Genomic DNA, 20043 nt, shown 5'->3' with positions numbered 1-20043 from the left:
GTGGGAGAATTAGGCAGCGGGCTGTATGAATAGACCTACCTGTTAGCCAGGATCTCCACTCCTACACCTGTACTTCACACAGCGACCAAAAGAAAATCGTTTTATTGATGACAAGAGCCGCCAATTCTCCTTCTAATCTCACTTAAGGAAGTTTTAGGTGACTGGAATGTCATTTTCTTTCATTTTCCCCCCTCTCCTTTTCATAACTGTCCAAAGAAGGAGTTTAAGGTGATTGGAATGTCATAGACGCAGTGGTGTTCTGTATAACCGCGCTGCGCGACGTCAAGTATTTTGTTACTTTTTTTAAGAAAAAAATTCTTTAAAGCAAATAATTTCCAACCACATCAATGGTCTTAGGCAACAACAAAATTTCATGTATGAGGCACTTGCACCGTATATAGCTTTGACTTTCAAATTCCGGAAGTCCCAGTTGTTGTGGCGGATTGTATGTTGCAGTCTGCACAGTCCCCCACTTTTCACCACATTTGCAGGAAAATAGCAGGAAAACAAATGATTTCCATCCGAAAAGGCTAGACTGACAAAGAGTCCACTTAATGTTGTAGAAAGCTGAATATATTTGTGCAGTCTCTAAATGAAGGATTGGACGGGCAGTGGCGCATTTGCTGCCAATGGACATGTTATACTGTCGTGTTTTTGGCCTCACGTTATCACTATTTTAAGCATTATTCCCTGAATCTGAGGCGACCGACAGTTGCTGAACGGAAAGGACTTTCTTGATGAAACGTTTGCAAAACTTTTTATCCCCCTATCCTCCCTTCGTTTCTATCTGGTGTTTCGCATTGCCCCGTATCGATTTGTCATTCCTCGTGTGAGATAATTATTGGCATTTTAGACTTCATAGCTATAGTAGACAAACATAGCTTCTAACCAGCTTACCAACATTGATTACTTTTATTACCTCATCAGTCTAACAAAGCGTCTAACGATAATTAAACAACTTTCCCCTCGCCTCTAGTTTATGGGACTGAATGAAGGCCTGGTAGAAGAACTGCCAATGTCTTTATAAGTCCCCGCCCCAAATATTCAATTCAAAACAGGAGATAAGACTTTTGATTGTTTCCTCTACAGTGTGATAACCAACCTGTTCTCACAGATCTAAGCATATGATTGGGATAAAATGTGCTATCCACATCTGTCTCGTAGCATTGATGCACTGGGAACAAAATAAATCCGTATATTTGCGCGCATTTGTTCATAAACCGGCCATTCCCAACGCCGTTCTCTGTTCGACTATGAAAGTTGTGGCTCAGAAATACAATATTGAACATTTTGAAACATTTATCTCGATGAATAGAAAGGGATGCACAGAACTATAGATGATCGTAAGACCAAAAGATCAAACTTGTATTTCTGATTGATACAGATTACAATCAAGTCTTAATGTACAGGCTGCAGTTAGTCCGGACAGCATATATCTCATCCTGGTGTGTCCTGATGTATTCGTGCACAATTCCTTTCCTCTATCTCCTGCCACGATCTCTTGTATACTTAGTTTTGCAGCAATAGATGACTTCCAATAATTGTACTCGAACAGAAACCACAATCCTGATTAAACACCGAATCTATAGCAAAGACCTTGTGTGTAAAGGGTTACAGGGCATGCGAAGGAAAAACACCTCCCGATTTTTCATTAGAATCCAGCGAACACTCTGGATTAACATTGCATATACATAAAGAGGGATCATACAAATATTATTGTTGGAAACCTGGAAGTGTTTCTTGAAGTCAGAGCGAGAAAGAAATACAAAGTGGGGATCATCCCTCGAATTAGAGTTCTCCATTAATGTTAAGTGCAAAGGTTGAAGAAGTAAGTACTTTGTGAGTTAAAATTGGGCATCAAGAAAAGCGAGAATCGATGTTTATTACATGTTGGAGACGGTGCTCCTGAGAGATGCTTAATGTAGGCCACTTGCTGTGTGACTGGCCGTTTACCTCTCGCTGGTAATGGCAGTGTTCCTGGAGAGAAGAATTCTGGCCAGCTGATGATCTAAGAGACTACTTTGGGTCAGGACTTTTTACCGGTCAATGGCATTCTCCCTCTCTTTCCCCCCAACCGTTGGATCCCCTTGGATCCCCAATACGCATTGTGTTCATTATTACAAAAAAGAGCATCAAAACTTAGGTTTTAAAAGCAAAATAAAGCCGATAAAATTTGTTGACACCTAAGATAGGTTTTTAAAGACTTTCCTATTATCTGACACGCGACATTTATCTCGGCTAGAACTTAAATGGTAAACAAGTGAACTTTTAAACACATTCGGATATAACTAAGTAAAACACTCTCTCCGCTTTCACTCAAACACGATGCAACATTTGTCTCACTCAACAACTACAGGAACTTTTCATAAAATCCTCTCAAAATCGAAGGTGTTTGACTCTTTTAGAATATTCATACTCTTTGCTAAAGACAAAGTGGTTTCTTGAAGGTTGCTGTGCATAAGGAGATGAACTGGCATCTCGCTTTCCCTTAATCAAAGCCCACTACATTGGAGTTGTTTAATTCCCAGTAACGTTGGAAAAGAATCGTTCATAATTTCATAAAAAATATTCGCGCAATATGAAACTCAGTCTGAGTAGACGTCACAGAGACGAAGCAAGCCTATATTTACGAGGGACCTCCAGCAATAGAATGACTCGATTTATTGAGTATATTTGCAGTTGTGGGAAAGTGACTTTCAGTACGTCATAAATTATTTCACAGATAAGGGAATAAGTCCTGCGACAACCTAATCAGTGTGGAGAACTTCTCTTCAGCTTGTTGTAGGCTACCCAGCCCTATTGGCGGATTCTCTGGAGTTGTTTTCTAGCCTAAGTGAAACTTGTGGAGTTTTCAACATCATGAGGCTTCGTCAGTCTCTTTGTGTTGGGGTGTCCGTGTCTCAGTGCCTGTGAACGTGTGTGCTTGTTTAGTGCGTGCATCCGCCCACCAGAACCCCATCCCCCGCTCTCCCAACTCCACCTTTGTTTATAGAGTTTTTTTTTGGACAGTGGGGAGTGTATTTTGAAACAAGTGGTGCACATCGGCAACCTTATGAAAGTTTTATTTTTATTTCTTGGACGAATAGTCAGCTCAGTATCATCAGCGACAGTATACCAAGAGCCACAATGAAGAGTTAACTGTATTTCAGTGATACCCATTTATTTGTGAAAGTAGGGGGTAAAGTAAATAGTTTTATAAGTTTTCAGAGAATGCACCACTGATAGACGCATGCCTGCTTTCATGAAATCTGTCATATCCTGGCACAATTTGGGACATACAGAAAGCTGCCCGTTGGAAAGAATAGCAGAATTTTCAAACATGAATACGACATATGGAGTGTGTAACTGATTTATTAGTTAGATACTGATTCAGCATATGATTTGTACAAAATATCAAGGGGAAATTAAATATTTATTGTTATTAACCTCTAGTTAGGTTGCGATGATCTATACAGCATTGTAAAAGAAAACTGTTTTTGAAGGCGGCGACTTTAATTACATTTAAAAGCCCCTTCAATGCACACACCGTCTGCTCTAGATGAAAACCTTGATCACCAAGTGTGCGTGGGTAGAAATAAAGGCCCCCTCTCTTTCATAAAGCTTTGGGGAGCTCGAACCTTGACATTTTTTGATGCCGTGCAAACTAAAAAAAAGCTCAAGATCTTAGCGGTTTAAAGAACCATGCGAAAGGCCTCATCATATAAACTTTTTTTTTTCTAAACTTGACTATGGAACAGAGAAAATCCATATTGCTAGCCATTGGATCCGGCGGCAGGAGAATTTACATGCGGATTTGTGGCCAAGAGCAACCTAGGCAAGCCTCCCATATCCGTGGATTTGCACCTATCTGCCTCAGAGCAGCACAAGGAAGGTCTTTGTAAAACCTTAATCCTGAAGCAACACAGCTTTACCAACACGAAGGGATAAAAGGACGATAAAACCACAACGTTATGGTGGCAAATCTTCTCTAATCCTTCGATTTAGCAAAACAAAGCCTCTTGCTATAATCCGGTATTGCTTTAAAAAGCTCAGATTTTGTTTTGGTAAGAAGATGATCCAAACGACTAATTTTCTGAGAGACTAACGTACTCTGACAGCCTTAAAAAGACAAAAAAGGGGAAAAATGCGAACCTCATTCTTATACTGGGTTTGAATTCAGCTTTTTGGAACTGGGCAGTAGGAAAATAACAACTTGTCAGCAGTTTGTGGCAAAGGAGTTAAATACCGTCAGTAAGAGAAAAAAAAATCTCCGTGCATCCCCCCATACCCCCAACACACAGCGCTGAGTGCCACTAAACCCTTTTGATCAATTTTAAAGCATCTTAAAAACTGTAACAAATTGCTCCCAAGAATTGCCAGAAAAAAATCAATTATCCAAAATGAAAGGAGCTGAGGCTGAGGATAAAGTCCACTGACGTCTTACACAGTGGTTTGATCTTTCCCTTTCAAATGAAAAAGGTGCATGTTTATGAACATGTATATAATTCCACGTATTGTGGCGCTTGTAGTACCTAGCAACATGAGGTGGACTGTACCTGTCCATTTCTGCGTATGCTGTGTGAGTGCATGTTTCCGTGTGTTCAGTACTGCAGTTGTGCGAATTGAATTTGGCTGGAATATATAAGGATTCCTTGAATGTGTGCCCTCTCTGTTCATGCATACGCGGGGTTGACCGTATTGGCATGAGTATATACTGTGTACTTTGGCTGTATTGTATATACTTGGTACCTACGGACTGCAAAAAATACACTATTTGAATATTTTGAGCTATTTGCTTCTGTCTATTTTTGTGGTTGTTCATCATAAGCATAAACATATTTCTGCATAATGTATACACACATTCACAAACGGATGAAGTGTTTAAGTGCTACTGTGTATACCTCTGCATTGGCCAAGAATATATTAGAAAACCAAATATCTAATGTTGCAGCTTGACTAAATCAACAGTGTTGCTTTCTATATAAGCTTAGAATGGTTCCTAGCACGATTGTCTAGCAGTGTGCGGCAAAGGAATTTAAATGCCACTTTCACCAGACAAGTTTCTTCTTTACCTCAAATCCAGGACGGCGTGGCTCTGGGCTTTTTTGACCATTTAAGAATTATCTGAGGAATTACTTAAAAGTTAACCCACTTATGTGTTTCATCGAAATGTAGTAAAGGTACAATTGCACCCGCTCACAAATGCACGCATAATTTTAGATAGATAGGCCTACACACACGCACTCATCCCCAGTATCAATGCACACGTAGCACACCCGCCAACACAGAGAGAACCATAGGTTCAGCATTTAGCGTAGGTAAGACCATTGCACAAACAACATGAGCATACGCAAACAGAACAATTTCCAAAAGCGTTTAAACAGACAGGGGGCATACATCTCACAGAGGAGGAAATGATCAAGGATGCTGGGAATCTGAACAGTAAATGATGGAAATGCTCAGCAGGTCTGGTAGCCTCTGCAGAGAGAGGAAGAGAGTTAACTTTTCTGGTTGGTTACCCTTGTTCGAATGATCTACCTAAGGGTCAAAGATTAAACGGTCTGAAGCGTGAATTCGCTTCACAAGAAGCAGTCAGATCAGCTGACTATTTCGGATGTACATCATGTTTAATATATTGCTGAGCAGAGTGAATTTAAACTACAACACACCTGATATTAAATTAAACTGCGCGTAATGAACAGTAACTGAATAAGTGATTAAATAAGACGCATTTAAAGAGTTGTCAATAGAAATATCCGTGTCGGCGTCATCCATATGTTTCAACTGCATTGTTGATACACCGTGGTATATTATTATTGATTACATTTTCACAACCATGCAAATTTATGATCCGGGCTTTTGCATTTTGATATATTTATACAAGCCAATTTATATGATTTTTGAACGTGGGAGCTTTGACACATTACTACCTGGGTTGTTGGGAACTTGACATTGTGGATATTAACAATTGCCGTGTGGTTCACATTTATCCCCATTGTCGTGCATATACAATCAAGCAAGACAGAGCCAATAGTCCTAGGTGCAGAGTGCGTCTTATTAACATAGCAAAGCTCTCTTTCGTCGAAATCGCGATTGTACTTTTTGACAATAGCGCCGGTAAGCCCGTGAAAGGTTCTGCGTTCTCAACATTGTCCGGTTCTCCTTTGCTCAGAATGTAAGATATTGACACTCAGAATCAGCCTTCTACTAGTCCAAGCCAGAATTGTCTTTTTCTGTTCTTTTGGTCTATAGTTTCAGTCCCTCTTTTGTTCGGATATCTCCATCTCCTCGGTATCTGTTTGTTTGTCTGGTGCGTTCAATCAATTTCTGTCAACTTTGTTCTTATTCTTCCTGTTAATTTTCCTTTTCCATTTCGTTTTCTATCAGCGTTGCTCATTCTAACGCTAGTGGACACTGGTGCGTGGTAAAATGTTCTTACACGTCTCTTTATCTTTTAGCAGTGAGTATTTAAACTCCAACATAGCTCTCTGTAAGATGCAGCAACAAAACCGGTTTTAGGAGTTCCAGACACGCCGCTTTAGCTCACCGAATTTGAGCATCATATTCAAAAGCCAACAAAAGAAAGTTAAAACCTTCTATTTCCGGCAGAACTATATGTAAGCCTCATTTACTTAACAAGAACTTAGCTTGCGTTATATTTATTTAGCTACATAGCAGCCCAGACAATTTGCTTCTTTGCTTTAAAACTCTGATTCGCTAAAATATTGTTAACTGTGGCGAGTTTCTTTCGTAGACTTTCTTTAACACAATGAGCTTTCAAGTTTTCACGACGGAAATAGTGCCAGTATAAAGCAAGGGGGCTCCCAAATGAAAGAAGGTTCTGGTAGCCAACAATGGTGACCCCGGGTGACAAAAGGAATAGATATTAAATTTAAAAAAGGATTATGAGAAATGTAACGTAAAATATAGAATCAGGCGGTGTGTCGGGGGAGAAGAAAATGTGTTGCTGGAAAAGCGCAGCAGGTCAGGCGGCATCCAAGGAGCAGGAGAATCGACGTTTCGGGCATAAGCCCTTCTTCAGGAAATGGGGAGCAGACATCAGTAGGGCGAAGAAAGTATGAGATAAAAAGCAAATTACTCCGGATGCTGGAATCTGAAACCAAAAGAGAAAATGCTGGAAAATCTCAGCAGGTCTGGCAGCATCTGTAAGGAGAGAAAAGAGCTGACGTTTGTTAAGGGGTCAGTTAGACTCGAAACGTCAGCTCTTTTCTCTCCTTACAGAAGAAAGTATGAGCACAGATTAGGGTGCACAAAAGGCGAAAAACGTCTCCTCGTGGAAGTATAAAGTATATAATTAAAAGAATGGTGGGATCACTTCAGAAACCTTCTTATCGAGCTAACGTGGAGAACTCAGACACAGAATGAATACTCTTCACAGAAGGAGAGGGTGATAGTCGGATGGGGGTGAACCGGTAGCCATTGCCAATAGCTTATATATATCGGAGAGATATACCATATTGATTGGCATCTATCGAAGTAAACAAGTCACCTGATCCAGATGGGAAACATTTTAAGAAGCTAGGTGGAATTAACAGAAGCTATGAATAAAACCATTCCACTCTCCTCTTGGACAAAAAATCTGAAAATGTTACAGACATCCTCAAAACGGTGGGGAGGGATAAATCTGTTAATTGCACACCAGCGAGTCTAATATCAGTTGTAGAAAAGTACGAGACACCATTGTCAAGGGAACAATTGATTCTCATTTGGATAATCATGCAGTAATGAAGGAACCAACACAGATTTAGTAAAAACAAATTGTGTCTGGCTAATCATCAATATGACTTATTTAATTAAGTAGCGGTTCATTGATAAAGGTAGTATACTAGACACTATGAAATTGGACTCTTATTAAACATTTAAAAAAGTCCCACATAACAAACTTATTCAGAAAAGGAACTGTGTGCTAATAAAGGGATTGTGACAGCTTTAGGATGGTGGTCCAAAGCTGTCTGCTCAAATACAATTCTGTATCAAGAACAACCTTGCTGCAATTTCAACTCCAGTGGAAAAGAAACAAGTTACTCATTTAAAGGAAAGGTGAGGTGGCGTTGATGAGGAACTGAGAAATATACTGTGGGTAGAATTAAAGCGAAAGTCTACTACATATCTCTTTCTCTATGATGGTTAATCAATGCTGACTTTGCCATTGGTAATACTGTCTCTCAGAAAGAAACATTTTGAGTAGTTGGTCATCCAGAACTTGAATATTGCAGATTAAATAAAACAGATTTTGTTGAAGCTTTTTGTTTTTGTACTCGTGTGGACAATTCACAAGAATACCAATTCAAGGGGAGAGCCAACATGTATACTGCATGAGATGAAAAGGCAAGTGTGCTTTGATTGCCATGGAGAATGCACGAGACAATGATGATTGATAGCTAACTGCCAGGTTTTGTTTGCATTTTTAACTCTGATTGGTCAGGGGCATTATCCCGAGAAATCAATCGGTGAACAGCTGTCAGGTGTTATCCTGGTTTAATTGGTGTTCCTGTGAATTGTCCTGATGACAGCAAGATGCTAACGTTTGACAAAACATGTCTTTTTCAGTAATAGTCAAATACTTGGGTATGTAATTGGCTGAGGAATGGAAAAAAGCGGGTAATGGAGAGCTGATTCTTTTTCCACGGGAAATAAATATGCAATGGGATGCCTAAGGGTCATTCTCGTTCTTGCTTTGTATAAATGACGTGGACTTGGATACAGAGAATAGAAATTTGAAGTTTGGCAATGACAACATAATAAACCGTGAACAGGATAGTAGCACACTTGAGGAACATAGACTATTGAAATGGTCAGATGCCTGGCATATGCAGATAGCGCAATAGTAATCGACTGGATGACTTATTTCTATGTTGTAAGTTTCTTTGATTCAATAACAAGAAAGGCAAGTAGTTAATAGGACGGCGGTGGAAGTTGCATTAATTTTATCTCCCACGAATGTTTGCAGGTTCTTTAGCCTATAACGGAGAACGCTGTTCATCTGTTGCGTAACTTGCAGCATTTCAAATGCAATCTTAAATGCTTAAATGGGTCTGCCATCAGCGGACAACCTCGTCATTTTGCCATATGCATTAGACATCCACATATGTTCATTTGTGTACACAAATATCTTCGCATGCAAGTAAGTGTGATAGACAATGAATAAAGAAACTTATCTAAGCAGTTCATCTACTTAGGTATGTAACAATGCAGCTATTAGATGAGTAGCAATTACTGCGGAGAGTTTTTTCTTACTGACCTATTTTTTCTGACGCAGAGTTTTGCATCTCATACTCGAAACTTGGTGATCGAAGCTCTGTATGCCGAGCAGGGGGAGTTAGGATAAGCAGGAAGACTCAAATTCTAGAAAGCTGATGTGGACTTTCTGTATCAAGAACAACCTTGCTGCAATTTCAACTCCAGTGGAAAAGAAACAAGTTACTCATTTAAAGGAAAGGTGAGGTGGCGTTGATGAGGAACTGAGAAATATACTGTGGGTGGAATTAAAGCGAAAGTCTACTACATATCTCTTTCTCTACGTCTAGTTATTTACGGTCACATTTCCTATCGGTATGCATTTACATTTGATATAGAGATTTCCAATTTCCATGTGTCTCATTGCCATGCTTCTCCTCCATAAAGTGATTCAGGTCTTAACAATGTTAAAGTAATCTCCTAGGTTTCTCCACACCAGGAGAATCAATGCTTGTTGAACAGTTCCCCCCAAGCAAGTTGGCCAAGTTTGAATTAGATTTCCAAGCGTCTTTACTCAACACGAACTGGTGCAACAGTAATGATCAAAAATGTGGAAACCTGTCTAAGTTTATCTTCAAGGTGCGACTGCGATCTTCAAACTATAATAAGTTTAAACATTTGTTAGGTGTAACAAATACAGAATAATAAATGATCTCGGCCTTTTATTGGTCTACAACCCACAACTATTTTCTGCGGTTTCAACATATAACGGTATGCGGGACAGCCTTCTTCGGAAAAGGCAAACTTAGCAAATGTCATCGTTAGCACAGCAAGCGACATCGACTCCCAACAGAGATCGGCAGGCAAACAGCATTTTCAGTGCCTTATATTAGAAATATTTAACTCCAACATAGCCTATTGGCCTTCTGAAAATTGTCCTGGCAAACATAGCTGTTATATTAAATCAAATGATCATGAAAATTGCCTTTCGGGATGAATTGCATTCAACGAGAATTAATTTAATTGTAAATTAAAAGCGAAGTGAAACTAAAGGTGGGAGTAACGGATAATAAACACATTGAAGTGTATTGAATGGCACAACATTAAACGAAAGGAAGGCGCAGTGATATGTCCCTAACTCTCGGCTAAAGTGCCCGGTTTCACTTCCCACCGGCTCCGGGAGTGTGTTATAAAATATTTGACCAGGTTGATTAGAAATGTTTAGCAAGAACAAATAGGAATCAGTTTTGGGCAATCTAAACCAGGGTCTCCTCTTAGGACTTCTGTGGCACAGTGGCAATGTCCCTGCCTCTGAGTCAGAAGACATAAGTTACAGTCTCACCGTTCCATAGGTGTGTTATATCATCTCTGGAAAAGTTAATTCAAAATATCTAAAACGAATGGAGCTCAGGGATTCCAGCGTTTAAAACTTTGCTGTACTTTTTCAATTACAACAGCTGGCTTATCGCGCAGCTCAGCTGATGGAACAGATGGTCTTCGATATGAGAAATAAACCCTGATATTATTGGTTATAATATCCAGTTATTTGTTTCCCTCTAACCACTTGATGTGGTCTTCCCACGTTATACACGAATTGCAAACAAAAGTCTTTAACTCTCGATAGTCTCCAGCACATAGTTATGGTAGAGGTAGCTACACATTGACTCTAATGTTTGACCTGGCGAGCTAATTGGTGAACAGACTAAGAAGCCATATTCAAAATGTTAATTTTGGGAACCAATGGAAATACATATTAGGAAAGAGCTAAACAGCTACTTTAACAAATTGTCTCCAAAAGATCTTGCTTAGAATTTGAAATATTACTTTAGACTTCTTTCAGTCATGACGCTTGGTGCATTGATCTTCTTGGCTATGTTTTTCAATTTGAATGCTTTAATCCAGATATGACATGCAAATGGAATAGACACAGGCCATTTGGATATTTGATACTGCCTCACTATTCAATATGATCATGGCTAATCTTCCATCTCAAAGACATCTTTGTATATTAGCACCACTGATGCACTGATTCTCTTAGTAACCAACAATCTATCAATCTATATCTTGACTGAACTCAATGATTGAGCATTGACAGCCCTCTGAGAAAGAAACTTTCAAAGATTTACTGTTGTCTGAGTGAAGAAATTCCTCTCCTCTCAGTCTAAAATAGATGGCCCATCTATTTAAGAGTAAGACTGTGGCCTTACTCCTGGACTCTCCAGCCCAAAGCAATCCTTCTTTATTTATCCTCTCAAGAAGCATATGTGTCCTTTTTCTAATCTCTAAAATTTTGGGTACAGTTTACATAATCTCTTCTCCTGGTGCAACCACCTGAGCCCAGGAATCAGTCCAGTGAACATTCACAGCACTCCAAAGGAAAGTAAATGCCTTCTTTAGGTAAGAAGACCAACACTATGTACAATATTCCAAGTGCAAGGAACTTAACAAGGAACTATATAATTGTCATTCCTTTATTCTTATACCCCAATCACTATGTATTAAAGGACAATGTATCAACTGTTTTTGTTTGCTGTGCCTGATGCTAACTTTAGGTATTCATGCATAAGTCATCCAGGTCACTCCGAATACCAATATTTCTCATTTTACAAAGTATTCTGCTTTTCTATTTTCTCCATTAAAATGAATAACTTCACAGTTCTCCACGTTTAATTCTATCTACCATTTTCTTGCCCAGTCACCTGTCTGTATCTCTTTGTAGTTTCTTTCTTTCCTCTTCACAACTTATATACCAGATCACATCCCATACACTGATTTTCTGGCCTGGATTGTAGTTGTAAGTTTCACTTCAATATTTTATAATTTTGGATATAGATTGCAAAAAACCTCACACACTTTAAGAACAAGAACCTATTTGACCCCAGAAACGCCAAATATTTGTTTTAGTTACAAATCAAATCTTGAGGAACATAGGAATAGGAGTTATCACTTGGTCACTCTGTAAGAACATAAGAGGTGAACTGCCATTTGGTTCATTAAGCCTCCTCTACCATTGAACAAGTTTATGGTTGATTTATTTCAACTCCACTTTCCTGCATTAAAACATATCTTTTAATTTCATTAGTACTCCCAAATCTACCAACGTTCCTCTTGAATATACTCGAACGAATAGCAACAACCCTTTTGTAGGGTAAAGAATTCCAAATAATGTCAACCCATTAAGCTGAGAAGTACTTATCATCCCAATAGCCTCCTTTAATTATGAAAGCTCGATCCTACGTATTAAATACCACAGTGTTTAAACAAAACATTTTCTCTGTGAAGCTTCTTAAGAATTCAATATGACCGATCTGCGACCATGGCCCAGTCATCCAGGTCAACAGTGAAACAACAGCGATCACCAATGACTTCAAACAAAGCTGCTCATAACGATTTATCAACTTCTGATACACCCACTTACCTTTCCTAATGATAGTTTTGAATCTGGCACCATGTCAGAGGGATCACCAGGCATTAAGGACAGTGATATTAAGAAGTCAGGTGAACAGCCAATCATATCGCAGTATTCGCATAGACAGCAAACCAGGAAGTTAAAAATGCCACAGTGTTCACTTATAAAGTTTCAGGTATCAAAATAAATAATTATGATTAGACTAAGATGGGATACAGATAAAAAACTTTAAATATTGTCTTTAAAATATGCAAAATGTATTATAATAGAGGAATTAGATTTTTCAACAAATCAGTTTTTCAATGGGGAAGGGTATTTGAGAGCAAATATGAAGTGATTACCATGTTATACACCAGCTGCACACATTCAATTAAATATTTTTCTTGGGTTATTATAACAAGACTGCTTGTGGAACAGTAGAAGGTTGAGTCAGTTCTGAGATTTGCCTATCAGTTGCTGTTTCAGAAAACAGGTGGCGGAGCCAACACGCTCCCGAAGTAAAAATCGAGCTCTGTGTACGTATGAAAAGCCTCTTGTTGGCCAGAATGAGAGAAGTCCAGCGCGAGTTACAGACTACACAACTCACTGTACAACTTTAGTCCAAATAGCTGAACTTTGGATCTGTCGTTCTAACGTTAGGCTGTCAATGTAATACAGCCACAATCCTGGTTTCTGAATTTTCCATTTGACTAAGGCACAGTCATTATGCAGACGATAACTTCCCCCAGTGTGGAATACGTTGAACAGCACGAAAGTGCTTTGGATATTTTCACGCAGAATATGCACATAGCGATTGTGGTACACGGAACAAAGAGCAAGGAAATGAAACGTATCCTTATTCTTACTTTTGGATCTCTTGTGTGTAATTCATTCCGGAAGTTTTCCCTCAATGATCTATTCCCCTATTTGGAATTCAAAATCCCATGGAATGGTCTGAACAGAGGAAAACTATAGAATTCCCTGCAATTTGACCTCACTAACTCATTCTGAGGTAATTCGTTGTAACTCATTTGCGAGTTATATATGATACATATAGAAGATATTGTAGCTACATGACATCGAATACCATGGCATGGTGGAAATTTTACTGGACTATTAAAATCGAGAAAGTGAGGACTGCAGATGCTGGAGATCAGAGTCAAGATTAGAGTGGTGCTGGAAAAGCACAGCAGGTCAGGCAGCATCTGAGGAACAGGAGAATCGACGTTTCGGGCATTGCCCGAAGGGGTAAGGGCTTATGCCTGAAACGTCCATTCTCCTGCTCCTCGGATGCTGCCTGACCTGCTGTGTTTTTCCAGCACCACACCCTCGACTCTGATCTCCAGCATCTGCAGTCCGCACTTGCTCCCAATAATGCACAGGTTTTGGATTAAACTCCCATCAAGGCAATTTGAAAACTTGAGCTTGGTAAAAGAAAATGGAAATAAAGCCAGTTGAGGGCAAAACTAAAATAAAACGAGGTTTGATATGGAGTAGAGAAGACTGATTCGCTAATACCGCTCAGGAAAAGAAAGCTCCCACCCTTACAGGTGACCCTTAATGGCCGGCTCTTAATGACAGGGATACACATTAATAACTACCTTGCTAACGTTTCACACAAAGTGCAAGAAAACATCGACAAAAAATGTGGATGTCAGCCCGAGCTGCGTTTCAACGTTAAATTGCCCCTTTGGATTGCCAACACAGCAGCAAAGGGCCCCAACAGACCACAAACACTCACTACCCGGCTTTACAATGTGTTTGGAGAAAGCTCCGAATGACTGCAGCTGTCTATGAAACTGTAGTCTGGATATACAGAGAATGGTTTTTCTTTTGACAAAAACGGGTTAGTATTTTAACATGGGAAGAATTGCAAGATTGAATTGTAGGTTTGTAGGTTTGTAACTTAATCATACCATTGCAATGGAGCACTCAATGGGAACAGGGCCTTGGAACTTGTCGCCAGTCAATCATTATCCTCTGCGTCAATGTTAAGTGTTACAACGATTTGCAATAGTTTCCACTATTTATTTTACTTTTATGGCATCTGATGTTCTTCTTGGTTTAGCTTTTTTTTGTTATAAATCCTAATTCGAAACTTAGACCGCCCTGAGCCTGGTTTAGACCTGCCTTTTAGGATTGGAGACATTGCAATTTTAGGATTTGAACACTCGTAATCCACTGTGCAAAAATGGATTGTCAGGCAACTTTCACCCAGGTCTCTATCAGTGGCATTAATATGTCACTACTCCAGACCCTCGCGCAATTTTTCGAGTCAACCTGGTTACAGAGAGAGGAAATAGTGCCCAGTTTGCTACACAGTGAGAAATAGTGCCCAGTTTGCTTACTCCAGCAAGAAATTGGGTCGAGCCTACCTTGTGACCACGCCAGACATGACCACTTACAAGCTCAGTAAACAAATTTCATATACGATGTGTCGATGCTGTGGTCCATTGGTGGCGACAGCTAGCATTGAGCTTCCAACCTTCGCCACGTAATGTTTTGCGGAATTTAAGGTGGACAAGGAAACCTTTGCGCCTCCAAGTTTAAACAAGATAAGGAGAAAAATGGTGTGCTTACTTTAAGAAGAGGAAAAATGTCGAAGGAAAGTAAACAGAGCAAGAGTCATTGAAAGTTGCTTATTAAGACACTGGGATGTGAATGGCAACCCGATTGAATCTCTTAATAGCTTGTATTATAGGGCAAGTATTTCCATACCGTTCTAAACTTAAAGGAGATCATATTACTGTACACCATTAACACCTCCAGAACTTAAAAGTGTGTTTACATTACATCTAAAACATGTGAATTGTTTCTTATGTTCCCGAAAATACTCATGATGTATCATCACCACTGTATGTGCATGGTCCATCAGCACACAAACGCCTCTAACGTGTTTCACTGGTGGTGAATCACAGACCCTTATAACCAGACGAGTGGATTTTGTCTAAAAGCGTCTAAAATCATTATGCGGTTAGCAATTCCCTGGAAGCCGGAATTGTACCAGCATTACCAAATAGAATGGTTAGTGTTGATTTTATTGTCAAGTTTCAGAACATAGTAAGAGTAGGTGCGTTTTTAAATCTGTTTCTATTTGCTCCTCAGTTTTATATAACTGTTACATTGGAACTTTTACATTTGGAAAACACTAGCAAAAATAATTCTGCTCTGTGAGCACTTCTCGGCTGAAGCCAAAGAATTGATATGTCATGGATTACTGCCTTCTTTCTTGGCTCAGACACAAACGAGCCACCAGGGTGGAACTCCTCCAACCAGAGTCCCTTAAATCTGGTGGCTGGGGACAGGGACATTTCATTCGCAGTTGATAACAAGTGCCTTCCAGCACTTATTTTCCACAAGTAATCTGCCCGCGCAGCTTGCAGATTGCTGAGGCCGTGTTCTTTCTCCGGCCATTGCAACCAGCGGTCACCAGTGACCATACATCACTTTCCCATTCTGGCAGGGCGACCTCCCGAAGGTCTTTTTTACTAGCTCCAAGTGTCACTAAGGAGCACCAAATGCACATGTACGTGTCAATAATCTAGCCCCCAAGTCAAGTCAAATAGCTCTGTGAAAAGAGAGAAAAAAATGAATAATGCCTCTGGCCCATCAATAGCTGAATGTCAAGAGGCGTGATAAGGTATCGATCAAAAGGCAATGGCATTTGTTGCAATTTCAGCTCCTTAATGTATGACCATCAAGACAGAATAAGACCTCATTTTAAACAGTATCATTTGTGACAGATTTGTCTTGAAGCTCGCAGACTGCTGAGTATTAGGACGGAAAATCGCATCAGAAGCTGGGCAGGTGCCTTCAGGCTGCTCCTCTCTAAGTCCTGTCTCCCTGCAGCATATTCATTCAACCAAACCCTCCTATGTTTAGCCCGGCTGTGATGCTATTATCACAGCCTTTCACTTACTTCGAATTTCAACATTGTGCTAAATACTTCACGTACTTGTTTGATGCTAACTAGTGGCTTCATCCAGTGGCGAAGTACTTCAATGCCATTTCCCTCATTTTTCTTTCCTTTGGGGTAAGCACTTAGTCAAATAGGACAGCAAAACAGATGAGAATCAATTATTAAAACACTGACAGTGTAAAATCGGGCAATTTTCTATGCTTACAAGCACGTTGGCACGAAAATATAAATAGATGTGTTTAATCAATAATATTCCGCTGGCAGCCACAAATGCGGTATATACCGCCTTCAACGCCAATGGAATAAATCATTCCATTGTTCTCTCACGTATTCTCTATTTTCGCAGATTATTATTGACACTCATCGGTGTCTCATTGGGATGAGTATTTAGCGAATACCCATGCAAACGTTAACTGGGAATGATATATAGATATCGACTTGGAAAGCATGTAATTTAGACCTGTGGTTTAAGTTATATAAAGTTGCCTGTTGGGTATTTAATTAAAATTATGCTTCTATTAATATCCATATTGCCGATGTGGGGAGGCATGGAAAACCTTGGAGGCATCTTGTGTAATGATTGATACATTTCATATTTTCCATTTAATTTTCAGTGGGAATATGTTTATTTTACCTTATACCTATAAATACTTCACTGAATAACCATACCGACTCATTCTAACAGTGATGTGGGGTCTAAGTGCAACAATCTTAAAGTTACTTATGTAATTAATGTCGCAGCAACCGCTTCTAATTAAACTTAGCACATGCGGCTCTTACTTTAAATATGCGATCAAATACATATTTTTAGTAGGCATTAATGTCTCTGTTAATAAAACAAGGAAGATTTCCATATATTTGAAAATAGGCTCAGTCTGTCTTCTGACAATGGCGTCTTCTAGACTTGATGTAAAAAGCTTCACTTCCAATCATTCTTCCTAAAATATGTTTATGCAATTGTGCTGTTACCATGGTCGGAGCTCAACTTTATAAAAAAAACCTACGCCCGTTTCCTGGAGGCGTCATCAATTAGCGTACTTTAGAAAAAAATGCTACCGTTTAACAGCACGTTCGGAAGATCTGCGTATATATAACAAAAACAAATCCACTCACCAGCAAAAGCACTTCATCATCCTAATGAGCTCACTGTTGTGTGAATCTGAATAAGCTCGCTGTTGGTGAATATTAATTGTACGAAGAGGCTGGGGATGCTGGTTACAAATGGCCTGTCCTTACACAGGAGCTTGTGGCCTGAGGGGGAAGGAAAGCTGGACAAACCTTCATTTAGCAGGGTGGTGCAGAGTCTGGCTGCTTTACCTCCGTTTTTTTCTCCCCCTCTCCCCTCGGTGTGCCCAAAGACAACTGCTACAATAGAGAGTGAAATTACAGCGAAAGAGAGCTGTTGTGATGGGCCCTAATAGAATGGGAACAGGTTGAAATGGGTTAATTAACAGGATAATCACCCAACAGAGCTTAATTTCTTTTCAATGTTTCAATGAGGATCTCATTACGAAGCTTAATGTAACTTTACAATGCCGAGCCGACAGAATGTGAATTGATCGCCAGCAGAGTTAGTATTTGCCCAACGATCTGTCTATTTCAACCGTTTAATGGGGGCTGCGGGGAAGGGGGGTGGTGATATATTTGGAAAATAGAAATAAAACGAATACAAACATGGTTCCTGTTCAGATTAGAGAATGTAAATAAAATATGCAATTAAAAAAATAAGGTGCTTCTTTTCACAACGGAGTAGGGTGGCAAACATACCCTCATTGTAGACGGTATTCCAAAGTATTGCAATTCTGTGTGTTGCATCACAGTTTCTGTCTTATTTTACTTCAGTGCTTGGATATTCGTCTCCCATGTCAGACCGACAAAGATAAAGAGTTGTATACTTTTTAAAAACTGATTCCGGCTACTGGAATGTCCACTTCATTTGCAGAGACCCTCAGTTAACCGAAGTAAAAATCATATTTGCAGACAGTGGAGGGATAGAGTGGCACCAGGTATTTTCATAAGGGCGGTTTGTGGAGTCACCTGGCCATCAAAACAATTTGCTTTAAAGATTTTGAAATCTTCCATTGTTAGTTACGGTCCTTTGGCGATGGATATGTAGGAAAGGAAACAAAAACTCCGTTGCCTGATCCACAAACCGATCGTTCATTATTAATAATGCGATTATCACAATGTCAATCAGTAGGGTCGGTTCAGTCTTGCTGTCGCGAAATGACGTTAATCATAAAGAGAATCACCTTAATAACTAAAGGTAGATGGGGACAGGAGCCGAACCGACTGTGCACCTCTCAGTGCAGATGACCAAGCAGGCTAGATCAAAATGAAATCCCATTGCAAAGACTGGCCGGGAATTCCCTGAGCATGACAGCTTCTCTACTTATGAAACTATAAATCTTACAGTTTCTAGAATTATCGACTCACTGAGGCAGATTGTTTTATTTATTTTTCTTTTGCTTTAATCCGGCGCTAACTCCATGCTTTACAAATTGCACTTTTTAGAAAGACGTGTTCTGGGTTAAATATCATCCCCTATTAACCCGCTGCCCTGACCGTTTATCACAACCTGCCCTGGGGTCCTCGACTGATCGGAGTGCGGATGGTGTCATTCCTAATCTGAACAGGTTGGGAGTCATTTGCCTTTATCCCAAATGCAGGTCCCTTTTTTTTAACATTCCTCCGGGCCTCTCCACATTTCCCCCCAGCACCCCCCTCCAAATAAAAGGAAAGGAGGATCGAGCCGATTCTAAGCCGCAGCTGTAAGCATTTCTATCTCCGATAAAGAGTCTCTTGCTGAGCCCAAGTGAGCATGTAAAGAGCTGGGCTGATCTCTCAGCAGCCGCTCGATAGCCCAGGGCTTGCCTGCCTCCCTCTCCCAAAGGGTCGCATCAACTCCCCGACGCGTCCTTTACTGTGCCCCAGCTAAAAGGAGATGGCGGAGAGTGGGAGAGGAGAGTTGGTGCGGGGAGGGTGGAGAATGAGGCGAATATTCGTCAGGCAGCATCTGTGTCACTGGTGTGACCACCTGGCACAGCACGATGGTACCAAATGGCACTAAAGCCTCAACTAATTCAAGTGAGCGAGGACCACGTCTTGTTTAATGCGCTGGGGACATCTATCAACTGGGGGAGCACCGTCAGCTCTTGGTGGGAAGGTGTGAGGGACAGGGAGCAGGAGCTAGAGGTTAAACCCTCTGTCATTGGAACGCTCCGCAGGCACAGAGGCTGAGAGTGAATACACACACACACACAATATGAAGCCCCCTGGATGACGGGAACTGCAGAATGCAGCACGCAACTGTTTCAGGATGGACTTACATTCACCTACTGCACTTGATATTTCTGTTTCGCCCCGTTTAGATTCTTTTTGATAGAAGATGGCCGTAACAATTCACTGAAGTTACCTGCCCCACATATATCTACACACCCTTCATTGAAAACCACCTCACAATTCAACTTAAACGCGCCATTTATATATTTTATCATTTACTTTTTATTTTGCGAATCATTTATTTCCACATTGCACTAAACGCAATTACAATTCACCG

The sequence above is a fragment of the Chiloscyllium plagiosum genome, unplaced genomic scaffold (assembly GCF_037043375.1).
Source record: "Chiloscyllium plagiosum isolate Xiang-an unplaced genomic scaffold, Cpla_swu_hap1 HiC_scaffold_9, whole genome shotgun sequence".
Classification (NCBI taxonomy): Eukaryota; Metazoa; Chordata; class Chondrichthyes; order Orectolobiformes; family Hemiscylliidae; genus Chiloscyllium; species Chiloscyllium plagiosum.
This window is presented reverse-complemented; position numbering follows the sequence as displayed.